This window comes from Oryctolagus cuniculus, chromosome 3 (assembly GCF_051225735.1).
Source record: "Oryctolagus cuniculus isolate XC-2025 breed Fujian yellow rabbit chromosome 3, ASM5122573v1, whole genome shotgun sequence".
NCBI lineage: Eukaryota > Metazoa > Chordata > Mammalia > Lagomorpha > Leporidae > Oryctolagus > Oryctolagus cuniculus.
In genome coordinates, this window is record NC_142869.1 from 143,665,049 (window position 1) to 143,679,470 (window position 14,422).

A 14,422-nucleotide genomic window follows, 5' to 3' on the forward strand; every position below is an offset into this window, starting at 1 on the left:
TGTATTTTCAACTTACATGTGTTAATCAGGACATACTCCCATTGCAAGTTGAGCAGCACCTGTGTAGGTGACATATGACTTGTACAATTTCCTTGAGGAAACACATACTGCTTTAACCAGATTCTTGAAAGTGTTTGGGACCCTAAAAATATGCCATATCCCATAAAGTACTTTGTAACATCTTTTTGCTCTCATGAGCCAAAGAGTTAGGAGTTTTGCACACCAATGTAAATGATAAGACAGCTTTATAGGTGCTCCTTTAAAAGACTTACTTCCTGGAAAGGGTTAGTGCTTTCTTGACTCTTCAGCACTCACAACCAAGCAAAGCAAAAAACATTCTGATTCTGATTCTATATCCATAGAAATGTGTGTTGGGTACCAAAAGCCAGCAGGCATTGAATTGTTGATTATTTTCATTAGGTTCATAGTCTCAACTTAACCATGATTTCGTGCACTACACTGCATTTTCCACAAAATCAAGTACAAGAAAGAACATGGATATTTATTTTATAGTTATGTTTTGCTATAAATTATTTTCATAGTATCTTCTAGGGAGAAACATACATTCATTATTTTTCTCTTTTGTTTCATTTTACTATTTTTAATATTTTATTTCAGAATAGGTTTTTAAACATACAAAACAAAAATTTCAAGTAATAATACCAAGAGGTCCCATATGCCCATCACCCCATTTCTCTTGTTATTATCTCACATTATCTTGTCACAATTAATGAACCACACCCAATTGAGCCTATTTTTAAATCCAAACTCCTTGTAATCCTCTCTCCCGTCAGTCTCTGTTAATCAGTATTCTGTGTTCTGTACCCCATTACATTTTTAAAGATTACTCAATTTTTAGTTGGACATTTTTAAATACCCATATTATCATCCCAAACCTTTTGGTCTGACCACTGCAATCTGACAATTTCACATGATTTTTTTTAAAAAGTAATAGGGAGTAGACTTTTAGCCTGGTATTTAAGATGCCTGCATCTCACATTAGAGTGCTTGGGTTTGCTTCCCAGCTATGGCTTTTGCAAATGCAAACTCTAGGAGGCAACAGTGTTGGCTCAATAACTGGGTTCCTGCTACCCATGTGGGAGATTCAAATTGTATTTCTGAACCCTGTCTGAACTCAGTCCCAGCCACTGCAGGCATTTGAGAAATGAACCAGCTCTGTTTGTCTCTTTGTTTCTCAAATAAATAAATAAATAAATAACAACTGTTTTATTTATTATTTTTTATTTGACAGGCACAGTTAGTGAGAGAGAGACACAGAGAGAAAGGTCTTCCTTCTGTTGGTACACTCCCCAAATGGCCACTACGGCTGGTGCTGTGATGATCTGAAGCCAGGAGCCAGGTGTTTCTTCCTGGTCTTCCATGCAGGTGCAGGGCCCAAGCACTTGGGCCATCCTCCACTGCCTTCCCAGGCCACAGCACAGAGCTGGACTGGAAGAGGAGCAACCAGGACTAGAACCCAGCGCCAATATATGGGATGCTGGTGCTACAGGCGGAGGATTAACCAAGTGAGCCACAGTGCAGGCCCATAAATACAACTTTTTTTTTTTTTTTTTTTTTTTTACAGGCAGAGTGGACAGTGAGAGAGAGACAGAAAGAAAAGTCTTCCTTTGCCATTGGTTCATCCTCCAATGGCCACCGAGGCTGGCTGCGGCCAGCGCACAGCGCTGATCTGAATGCAGGAGCCAGGTGCTTCTCCTGGTCTCCCATGGAGTGCAGGGCCCAAGCACTTGGGCCATCCTCCACTGCACTCCCGGGCCACAGCAGAGAGCTGGCCTGGAAGAGGGGCAACCGGGACAGAATCCGGCTCCCTGACCAGGACTAGAACGAACCCGATGTGCCAGCGCCACAAAGCGGAGGATTAGCCTATTGAGCCACGGCGCCGGCACAACTTTTAAAATAACATTTACTTACCATCTTATAATGTTGAGGTGTAAAAATCCCATGTTATAATTTTATTATTTATCAGTATTCAGTGACATCCTTTGACTCCACTTTGTTAAAATGAGGTAATTAGTAAATATCGTAACTATGGTATTCCACATATGGTAACTGCAGTTTAGCTTTCGGAGAAACTGCCAACATTCCCCCACCCACTTTGCATTTCAAATTTTATTTCTATCTTTCTAAATTGCCACGACATAAAATTTATGTTGTATGTTCATCTAACCCATATATTTGTTTTAGTATTATTTCTGTTATATGTATTATGGGCTTACTTCAGTCCTTTGGCTATCACCTTCCCTGCCTTCCTTTGACTTGTGGAAACTCTGTCTTTGGTAGGTGAGCAGCATTTCTTGATTAGTGGCATATCCAATATTCTTTTTAGCCTTTACTTAATAAACATCTTGGTTGGGCTAAGATTCTTTGATCACATTTTCCTTCTTGAGTATTTCAGAAGTCTTGTACTATTGACCTAAAGCTTGCCTGTTCATTTTTCCCTTCCTATAAATAATGTCTTTTTTCTGCCTGGCTGGTTTACATTTATTTTTAATTGACAAATAATAATTGTGTGTATATGCCATACAATATGATGCTTTGATGTATGTATTGTTACAGAAAGATTCTATCAAGCTAATTAGTATAAACTATCACCTAATTTATCTTTTTTTGGTGGTGAGAACTTAACAAGTCCATTATTTTTTTTTGAAATATACATTATTAACTGTTGTTACCAACTAAAATTTATTCTGCAGTCTAACTTAAACTTTGTACCATGTGATCAACATTTCTCCTCGTCCCATCCCCTCTACTCCCAGACTACTTTCTGTGTCATTCATTAAAAGCTAACAGTAGTAGTTAAGATGCTTTTTCCCAAGCTGGAGTGGCTGGATTTGATTCCCAGCTCCAGATCCTGACTCATTTCCTGTCAATGCATCAGTGCAGAACCTGGGAGGCAGTGGTGATGGCCTAAGTAATTGAGTTCCTGCACTTACATGGGAGACAGGGATTGTGTTTCTGCATCTAGGATCTGGCCCCAGTTGTCAAGGGCATTAGAGCAGTGACCAAGAGATAGCAGCTCCTTCCCTCCTTCCCTTCCTTCCTTCCTTCCTTCCTCCCTCCCTCCCTCCCCCCATCATCTCTTTTCTTTTTCTTTCTTTTCTTTCTTTCCCTTCCTCCCTCCTTCCCTCCCCCCCTCCCTCCCTCCCTTCCTTCCTTCCTTCCTTCCTTCCTTCCTTCCTTCCTTCCTTCCTTCCTTCCTCTTTCTTTCTTTCTTTCTTTCTTTCTTTCTTTCTTTCTTTCTTTCTTTCTTTCTTTCTTTCTTTCTTTCTCTTTTTCTTTCTTTCTCCCCCTCCTCTTCCCTCCCTCTCTCCGCCCTCTCTCCCTCCCTTCCTTCCTATCTTCCTTCATTCCTTCCTTCCTTCCTTCCTTCCTTCCTTCCTCTCACTCTCTCTTAACAAAAAATAACAAAACGAAACTCAGACACTTGGATACTACCCCAGATCCACTTTATTCAAAAAGGACAGTTAATAAATTCACTAGGCTATATCTTTAGTACATATGTCTTGAGCACATGTAGCAGGTGGACATATCTAAGTGTTGAAAGTTTGAGGTTGGTTTTCACTGGTATATATATATATATATACACATATATAATAGATTTGTATATTCTTTTCAGTATGCAACTTTTTTCTCCAATTATATTCTCAAATATTTTCTGTTATATTGTTGGTTTCCTTCTTCAGAGTTCAATTATACATATATGGATTATGCTTTGCCTGATTTATACATCTATCCTTTTCTCCCTAGTCCTTTTGGAATTCTATTTCTATTTTACTTGCTTGCATCATCTTATTTATCCTACCTCTGTCTTTGCTTTGTTCTCTATTTTCATATCTGATCCTTACAATTATTTTATATTTCCATGATAGCCTTGGTTTGTTTCTTCCACTTCACTGAATTCTACCAACTGACATTCCATTTCCTCCCATGGTCTCATTATTGCTTTCAGGAGTTTTTGCATTTATGATTCACGGTCTTCCTTCACAGAAATAAGAGATTTATCAACATTTTTTAAATTAAAAAAAAAATTTTTTGACAGAGTGCAGAGTGAGAGAGAGAGACAGAGAGAAAGGTCTTCCTTTTGACGTTGGTTCACCCTCCAATGGCCACTGCGGCCAGTGCACTGCGGGTGGCGCACTGTGCTGATCCGAAGCCATGAGCCAGCGCTTCTCCTGGTATCCCATGTGGGTGTAGGGCCCAAGGACTTGGGCCATGCTCCACTGCACTCTCGGGCCAGCAAAGAGCTGGACTGGAAGAGGAGCAACCGGGACAGAATCTGGTGCCCTGACTGGGACTAGAACCTGGTGTGCCGGCGACGCAAGGCAGAGGATTAGCCTATTGAGCCATGGCACCAGCCTAGATTTATTAACATTTTAGTATCTTGATTGGCATTGCATTGAATCTATAAATTGCTTTTGGGAGAATGGACATTTTGATGATGTTGATTCTTCCAATCCATGAGCATGGAAGATTTTCCATTTTTTGGTATCCTCTTCTATTTCTTTCTTTAAGATTTTGAAATTCTCATCGTAGAGATCTTTAACATCCTTGGTTAAGTTTATTCCAAGGTATTTGATTGTTTTTGTAGCTATTGTGAATGGGATTGATCTTAGCAGTTCTTTCTCAGCTGTGGCATTGTCTGTGTATACAAAGGCTGTTGATTTTTGTGCATTGATTTTAAATCCTGCCACTTTGCCAAACTCTTCTATGAGTTCCAATAGTCTCTTAGTAGAGTTCTTTGGATCCCCTAAGTAAAGAATTATATCATCTGCAAAGAGGGATAGTTTGACTTCTTCCTTCCCAATTTGTATTCTTTAATTTCTTTTTCTTGCCTGATGTCTCTGGCTAAAACTTCCAGAACTATGCTAAATAGCAGTGGTGAGAGTGGGCATCCCTGTCTGGTACCAGATCTCAGTGGAAATGCTTCCAACTTTTCCCCATTCAATAGGATGCTGGCCGTGGGTTTTTCATAAATTGCTTCGATTATATTGAGGAATGTTCTTTCTATACCCAATTTGCTTAGAGTTTTCATCATAAAAGGGTGTTGAATTTTATCAAATGCTTTCTCGGCATCTATTGAGATAATCATATGATTTTTCTTCTGCAGTCTGTTCTAGAAAAAATGATGCTGAAATTCATATGGAGGCACAAGAGACCTCGAATAGCTAAAGCAATCTTGTACAACAAAAACAAAGCCGGAGGCATCACAATACCAGATTTCAGGACATACTACAGGGCAGTTGTAATCAAAACAGCATGGTACTGGTACAGAAACAGATGGATAGACCAATGGAACAGAACAGAAACACCCGAAATCAACCCAAACATCTACAGCCAACTTATATTTGATCAAGGATCTAAAATCAACTCCTGGAGCAAGGACATTCAATATTCAATAAATATTCAATAAATATTCATTCAATATTATTCAATAAATATTCAATAAATGGTGCTGGGAAAACTGGATTTCCACATGCAGAAGCATGAAGCAAGACCCCTACCTTACACCTTACACAAAGATCCACTCAACATGGATTAAAGACCTAAATCTACGACCCGACACCATCAAATTATTAGAGAACATTGGAGAAACCCTTCAAGATATTGGCACCGGCAAAGACTTGCTGGAAAAGACCCGGGAGGCACAGGCAGTCAAAGCCAAAATTAACATTTGGGATTGCATCAAATTGAGAAGTTTCTGTACTGCAAAAGAAACAGTCAGGAGAGTGAAGAGACAACTGACAGAATGGGAAAAAATATTTGCAAACTGTGCAACAGATAAAGGGTTAATAACCAGAATCTACAAAGAAATCAAGAAACTCCACAACAACAAAACAAACAACCCACTTAAGAGATGGGCCGAGGACCTCAATAGACATTTTTCAAAAGAGGAAATCCAAATGGCCAACAGGCACATGAAGAAATGTTCAGGATCACTAGCAATCAGGGAAATGCAAATCAAAACCACAATGATGCTTCACCTCACCCCGGTTAGAATGGCTCACATACAGAAATCTACCAACAATAGATGCTGGCGAGGATGTGGGGAAAAGGGACACTAACCCACTGTTGAATGCAAACTGGTCAAGCCACTATGGAAGTCAGTCTGGAGATTCTTCAGAAACCTGAATATAACCCAACCATTCAACCCAGCCATCCCACTCCTTGGAATTTACCCAAAGGAAATTAAATTGGCAAACAAAAAAGTGGTCTGCATCTTAATGTTTATTGCAGCTCAATTCACAATAGCTAAGACCTGGAACGAACCTAAATGCCCATCAACAGTAGACTGGATAAAGAAATTATGGGATATGTACTCTTCAGAATACTATACAGCTGTCAAAAACAGTGAAATCCGGTCATTTGCAACAAAATGGAGGAATCTGGAACACATCATGCTGAGTGAAATAAGCCAGTCCCAAAGGGACAAATATCATATGTTCTCCCTGATCGGTGACAACTGATTGAACACCAAAAAGGAAACCTGTTGAAGTGAAATGGACACTATGAGAAACAGTGACTTGATCAGCCATAGCCCTGACTGTTGATGATCAACTTAATACGTTATTCCTCTTAGTATTTTTTGTCTGTTCTGCTTAATACTATTGGTTTAATTCTGTAATTAATACACAGTTATTCTTAAGTGTTGAAATTTAACTGAAAAGTGATCCCTGTTAAATATAAGAGTGGGAATAAGAGAGGGAAGAGATGTACAATTTGGGACATGCTCAAGCTGACTTGCCCCAAATGGTAGAGTTAGAAACATACCACGGGATTCCAATTCAATCCCATCAAGGTGGCTGTACCAATGCCATCTTACTAGTCCAAGTGATCAATTTCTGTTCACAATTGATCATAATGAAAGGACTAATAGTCAAAGGGATCACATAAACAAGACTAGTGTAGGCTAATACTAACCGATAGAATAAATAAAGGGGAGAGTGATCCAACATGGGAAGCAAGATACACAGCAGACTCATAGAATGGTGGATGTCCTAAACAGCACTCTGGCCTCAGAATCAGCCCTAAAGTCATTCAGATCCAGCTGAAAAGCCCATGAGAGTATTTCAGGCATGGAAAGCCAAGACACTCTGGCAAAAAAAAAAAAAAAAAACCTAAATGAAAGATCTCCGTGAGTGAGATCCCAGTGGAAAGAACAGGTCTTCAAAGAAGGAGGTACCTTTCTCTGAAGGGAGGAGAGAACTTCCACTTTGACTATGACCTTGTCTAAATATGATCAGAGTTGACGAACTCAAAAGGCTTCCATAGCCTTGGAAACTCATGACTGGTGCATAGGGAGATTACTGATGCCATAAACAGGAGTGTCAATTTGTTAAGTCAACAACAGGAGTCACTATGCACTTACTCCTCATGTAGGATCTCTGTCCTTAATGTGCTGTACATTGTGATTTAATGCTATAACGAGTACTCAAACAGTATTTTTCACTTTGTGTTTCTATGTGGGTGCAAACTGTTGAAACCTTTACTTAATGTATACTAAACTGATCTTCTGTATATAAAGAGAATTGAAAATGAATCTTGATGTGAATGGAAGGGGAGAGAGAGCAGTAATGGGGAGGGTTGCGGGTGGGAGGGAAGTTATGGGGGGGAAAGCCATTGTAATCCATAAGCTGTACTTTGGAAATTTATATTCACTAAATAAAAGTTAAAAAAAATTTAAATGCATAGTAAAACTTCAGCCACAACTTTCCTATCTACTCTGTACCAAGGTTTTTCTTGATAATACTCATTTGTTCACAAGTTTATTGTTCATTTTGCATTTAATCCAATGGTGTTTTTATATCCATTGTCTGTTATTTATTTTTATATTATTTGTCTTTTGAGAGTTGATTTTCCCTAGACAAGCTATTGTACATCGAGTTCTTACTTAAGTGTGTATATAACGAGAGAAGGTAGTCTACAGCTGATCTCGGAATTTAAGCAGGGTCAGGCCTAGTTAGTACTTGGATGAGAAAGAAGGTAGAGGGATGTGTGAATGTGTGAATGTATACATGTATGAATGTGCAGCAGTATCTTTCAGCTTTCATAACTCAATAGCTCCTGCCATTTATTTTTAAACTCTGATTCAGGACGGTAGCCTCTGGATGGCCATTTGTCGTAAGATCCCAAAGAAGGGAGTAGTACCAGTCCTGGATCTAAAGATTTCTTTAGCCATGTTGTAGATACAGAAACTCTTACATCAGTTTATTCTTGGAAATTGAGAACATATTGAATTAGGGAAGGCTAACCAGCATGAACTCAAAAGTATTATAAACATGATTGCAAACTATATCCAATGAACCAGATCATTTTTCTGCATCTGACAACATAGGATTCTAGTGGAAAGATCCTTAAATCTAAAGACACAGAGAAGGTACATAGTCTTTATATTGGAAAATTAGGGCAAGTAATGCCAAAAATGCATATAGAATAAGTGACAATTATTATCATTTTCCTATTGGAAAGGAATATCCAATGGCAAACAAATGCTTTAATTATAAATAGACTTGAATTTAATGCTGGTTTTCCCCATAGGATTATGAAAAATTCGTGTACTTCTATGAGCCTCTGTTTAGAAAACTGTTGTTGGCAGAGTGTTTAATTCATAAACAGAATTTAATAAATGTCAGTTTCATTCATGTTATACATTGACATGAGTACAAATAATTTTTTTGCACTTTAAACACACACACACACACACACACACACAACTCCTAAGAGGTGATACCTCTTGGATTGAGTATCTGTTGAACAAATGGAAGCACACAAGGAAAGAACCATTTGGTTAATTACTGAGAGCTAACTCCTTGGTAGTGATGTAAGTAAGGCCTCACCAACAACAGAAAAGGAGGTGACATTTTCCTGTAAATGGTAAATATATCTATTTTAAAGAGCTGATAGGACATAAAAATTAACATCATTGGTTAAGGAGACAGTGTTTATTACCTGTAATGGCAAGGAGAGCCTAATTCATGAGGAACATGAAGCTGTGGTTAAACCTGGAATGGCTAAGAATAAACCATATAATTTCAACTGGTTAAAATTTCAAAAAGTTGAACTCTTATGGTGAATTTTCAATGGGTTGAACTGATGTGGATTTTCAAAGCCTGCCTTCATTTATTTTTTATTTCCTAATTTTAGACAAGCTGACAGGAATCCAAACCATTTGGATGCGAGACAGAAAACCGGATACATTTTCACAACCATCATCATGATATCTTGGCCCTGGGAGCCACAGTTACACTCCTCAGCTTCAGTTCCATTTGTTTCCACTACCTGGTTAGTGAATTAGTTTTCTTGGACTTGTCTGCATCCCTAAGAAGCACTCCTGGTGCAGTAGAGATGGATTGCCAGTTGGAACTTCACACAGACAACATACCTACCTATGATATCCCTCCCTCTTTTATTTCCAGTACCATACTCACATTTAATGATACATTTATAAATATTGCAAGGAAATTTCAGATCTTCTAGTTCAACTTTTAAAAAAATTAATCTTTAGAAAGTAAAGGTCTTAGACCTTATTTTTCATTCTCTGCAAGAATAACTCCCTTGTGTCAATAGGAAGTATTATATCTTGAGCACCATGAAATCCTCAATAAAAATAAATGTCTGTTGAAACAAAATGTGTCTTTTACAAAATTGTAGTTGAAGACATGGTCTATTATATGTCCTATATCCTTTACAAAAGAACTACCAAAATGAATTTTATCTCTAAGTCAATGCCAGGACAGTTTTTTTTTTTTCTCTACAGATTGACTTAGATGGTTTTTTTCTTCTACGACACAATGAAAAAATATACAGCCCAAGAAATTCTTTTTAGTCAGCGTGTCCAGGGAATCTGAACTCATATTTATTGCTCATCTATTTGTAATTAAGTCAACTCAGATACCAAGTACCACATATTATTTTGCTTCTCTTGGTTTATTGTTTTATTTTACATTTTCTCCATCTTCAAATCACTATACCAATTATCAGGAGGAAGCATTCTTTTTATTTACAGCTTTATTGAGATATAATTTAAATACAAACACTGGTATGTATTTAATATGCACAGTTTGATAAGTTAGAATTTATTCCTACCCTAGATACTAACAGTACACTCCATGTAATAAACATGCATCATCCCCAAAAGTTTCTTTCTGCCCCTTTGCTTTTAGTGCAGTAAAAAAATATGGAAATACGAAATGCTTCATGAATTTTTGTGGCAGCCTTGCACAAGGGCTATATTAATCTTTTCTGTATCATTCCAATTTTAGTTACATGATGCTGAGGCAAGCACCATTAGGAAGTACTTTAAAAGTTATAAAATGAGAGGACACTAATAAATCTATCAATGTACTATACAGACACTTTCAGATTTGACATAACTTCTAAGACTCTGCATGAAGAAAAGAGGAAACATTTATATTTATTTCTTATTGATTTTCACAAGCCTGTCTTTAAAAAATGATATTGGCCTGCAAAATGCATCATATTCCTTTATGAAAGTAATACATAATCTGTTTTAAAAAAGGTTTAAAGTGAGAATTCTATTCCCCCTCATTTTTCCAGTCCTGTTCCCTATAGCTTATCACTGTTAAAAGTTCCTTATAGGGATAACATAAAAAAAGACCAAGTGTCCGGTAATAAGAATAGTTTGCATATGGCCCTGTCTAAAAACTGTTGAGAATTTGTGGACTCAGAAGGCTTCCATAGCCATGGCAGCTCATGACTAGAGCCTCTGGTGATCACTGATGTCATAAATAAGAGTGTCAGTTGTTAAATCAACAACAGGAGTCACTGTACACTTGCTCCCCACGTTGGACCTCTGTCCACTAAGAGAATTAACATTAAAACTTGTCTTCAAACTGTACTTTATACTTTGTTTGTCTGTGTGTGTGCAAATAGTTGAAATCTCTACTTAGTATAGAATTGGTCTTCTGTATATAAAGCCAATTAAAAATGAATCTTAATGGAAAATGAAATGGGAGAGGAAGTAGAAGGTGGGATTGTAGTGAGGGTGAGAGGGCAGGGATGGTGGGAAGAAACACTATATCCCTAAAATCTGTACATATGAAACTTGTGTTCATTAAATAAAAACCTTCAAAAAGGGTTCCTTATATAGCACTATAGAAATTATCTTCACACTCTGGGAAAAAAAAAAAAAAAACTAAATGAAAGATCTCCACGAGTGAGATCCCAGTGGAAAGAACGGGTCATCAAAGAAGGAGATACCTTTCTCTGAAGGGAGGAAAGAACTTCCACTTTGACCATGGCCTTGTCTAAATATGATCAGAGTCAGCGAACTCAGGGGGCTTCCATAGCCTTGGCAGCTCATGACAAGAGCCTAGGTTGATTACTGATGCCATAAACAAGAGTGTCAATTTGTTAAGTCAACAACAGGAGTCACTGTGCACTTACTCTTCATGTAGGATCTTTGTCCTTAGTGTGCTGAACATTGAGATTTAATGCTATAACGAGTACTCAAACAGTATTTTTCACTTTATGTTTCTGTGTGGGTGCAAACTGTTGAAATCTTTACTTAATGTATGCTAAACTGATCTTCTGTATATAAAGAGAATCGAAAATAAATCTTGATGTGAATGGAAAGGGAGAGGGAGTGGGAAAGGGGAGAGTTGCGGGTGGGAGGGACGTTATGTGGGGGAAGCCATTGCAATCCATAAGCTGTACTTTGGAAATTTATATTCATTAAATAAAAGTTAAAAAGTAAAAAAAAAAATTATCTTCAAATTATCTTTTAATTCGTTTTCATTTTAAAAAAGTCACTTCAAAACTATTTATATTGTAGCCAGAGTATGTATTATAAAATCAAATAAATGAGGATGAATATTCAATCAGTAGTAACCAAAAGCTCACCAGTCCATCCATCTCCATATCCATAAAAACCTGTCAAGTCTGATTATAATTTAGTGATACAATGTATAGTCCCTTAAACTACAGAATCTTGGATCCAGGAGTCACTTTAGAAGTACATTAATACATCATAGTTATTATTAAAAATAAGTAAAAATCATTAATTTCATGACAGTATGGTAACTAAGGCTCTGAAGAGTAAATGAACCAGTTTTCTGGGATGGATCCAACCCCCTTAGCTCCAAATGTATATGAGATAATGTGAAACTCTCAGAACTGGGAATGTAACAACTAACTGGGTGAATAAAAAGTCAAAATGAAGCAAAAATATAGCCACTAGATCCTTCACTGAGAAAAAAAAAAAAACAATCAATCTATTTCAATAAACTTTGAAGAGTTCCATTACTCTATGAACAATGAAGTGGAATGTATTTGCTCCCATGATGTTTCCCAAGCCTGCTAGGGAGGTGTAAGGACATAAACATGGGACAAAACAACAGCATTGTAAACAGACTTCAGTTCAGATTTCTTTACAGGAAGGTAAGTGCCACAGGAATGAGTGGCAGGAACAACTCGTGCATAGTATTGTGTAGGAAGTAGGCTTTCAATCAGGCTTATAGGATACAGATAAGAAAGAAGCTTCCAATAAAAAAATAGGCTGAACAGAGATGAATAATCAGGAAAGTTTATGGTGTTTTCAGAAAACAGTGAATGGCTAAGTTTCACTGCAATGAAGATTTGTAACTGTGGAGACTGTACAAATGCTTGGTGGCTGGAAATCTCTAAATGGTATATTTAAGTACTTGGACTTTATCATGTAAATAATAAGAAGCCTCTGAAGGTTATTGAGGAAGGGGTAATATACAAGTGGTATTGTCCCCCAAGTGACTGAATTAAAGAGTATGCCAGAGAATTGGACCTGGAGTAAGCGTTGATGTCAGGGAAACCAATGATGAGGTGATCCCCAGTGGTAGAGCTTGGGTATGTATGGAAAAGAATTCCTCGTGTCTATAACTTCTCCAGATAATTATAGGGAATGGAAAATCTTGAATGAGAAGATAATTTACAAGATGACTGTCAGCAATGTCCACACCCAACTATTCATTACACGTTGTTAAGGACTTAATAGTGCTCCCCACATTCATATGTTGAAGTTCTAACCCCTAGTTCCAGAGAATATGATCCGACTTGGAAATAGGATCATTTCACATGTAATTAGTTAACATGAGGTCAGAGTGAATAGTGTATGCCTCAATTCAATATTACTGGTGTCATTAAAAGCAGAAGTTGGGAATTTGGCATAGTGGTTAAAAAGCTGCTTGGGACACCCATCCCAAATTGCAGTGTCTGGGTTCGAGTCCCAGTTCTAGTTCCAATTCCAGCTTCCTCCTTTTGTGTACCCTGAAAAGCAGCAGGTGATGGCTCAAAAACTTGGGTCCCTGGCCTCCATGTGAGAGACCTGGTTGAAGTTCCTGGCTTCCAGTTTTGGCCTGGCCAGTCTTGGCTGTTTTGGCTAAGTGGGGAGTGAAGCAGTTGATAGGAGTGTTCTCTCTCTCTCTCACTCTCTCGTTCTTGCTCTCACTCTTTTGCCCTAACCTTCTTGCTTTAGCCCTTCCTCTTTATCTTTGAAATAAATAAAAAAAAAAAAAACCACAAATGGTTTAAATACTTTTTTTTTTCAAAAAAGGAGAAATGTGAACACAAATAAACAAATTCAGGGAGAACACAGGTAAGTATGAGGGAAAAGATCACGGTATCCTTTGTTTAGGACAAGAGACACCAAGGATTGCTGGCAAACCACCAGAAGAAGCATGAAACGGTTCTCACAGTTCTCAGGAGGAACCAGCCATGCTACCTATTCTGATCTTGGACTTCTATCCTCTGAAAATGTTAGGCAGTAAGTTTTGTCATTGAAGCCACTCAATTTGTGGTACTTTGTTATGGTAGCATCAGTAAACTAAGACATATCAACACTAGAATCTAAGAAGGCACCAAGATTGGCATCTTGGATTTTGTTGAGGCATAGAGGGGAAAAAATGCTGTTAACTGAACTTGCTAAGTTAAAGAACTAAGAAATTCTCATAATGCATTGTGTCTAGATATGTTCTATAAAATCTAAGAATTATGAAAAACAAGAAGAGCCTAAGTATATAGAGATCTGTAAAGCCCAATCACTTCTTGGTTTTAAAGATTCTGTGAGACAGGTATAGCTTTTATTTATATGAAACCATACGTAACATATTAAATATGCTTGACAGCGGAAGATGGCCCAAAGTCTTTGGGCCCCTGCCCCGATTTTGGAGTCCCGAAAGAATCTCCTGGCTCCTGGCTTCTGTCTGGCTCAGTCCCAGCCATTACAGCCATCTGGGGAGTAAACCAGGAGATGAAAAATCTTTCTCTCTCTCTCCCTGCAACTCTACCTTTCAAACAAATAATAAAATCTCTAGTATAAAAAGTATGCTGGAATTTAAGATTTTCATTCATTTTGCATTGGCTCTTTCCAGTCAAGAACACCACCCCTTATCCCATATTTTCAACAGTGCAC

General features: G+C 37.8%; 1 protein-coding gene and 1 non-coding gene across 14 annotated transcripts in view; both read right to left on the bottom strand.

Annotated features, from left to right (window-relative positions):
- The window catches only part of MAGI2 (membrane associated guanylate kinase, WW and PDZ domain containing 2), a 1,587,879-nt gene that overhangs the window by 1,442,285 nt on the left and 131,172 nt on the right, over positions 1-14,422 (bottom strand). The window lies entirely within an intron of this gene.
- LOC138849207 (U6 spliceosomal RNA) lies at positions 10,198-10,304 on the bottom strand. Its single transcript, XR_011387646.2, has one exon. It is a non-coding gene; the product is annotated as a U6 spliceosomal RNA (small nuclear RNA).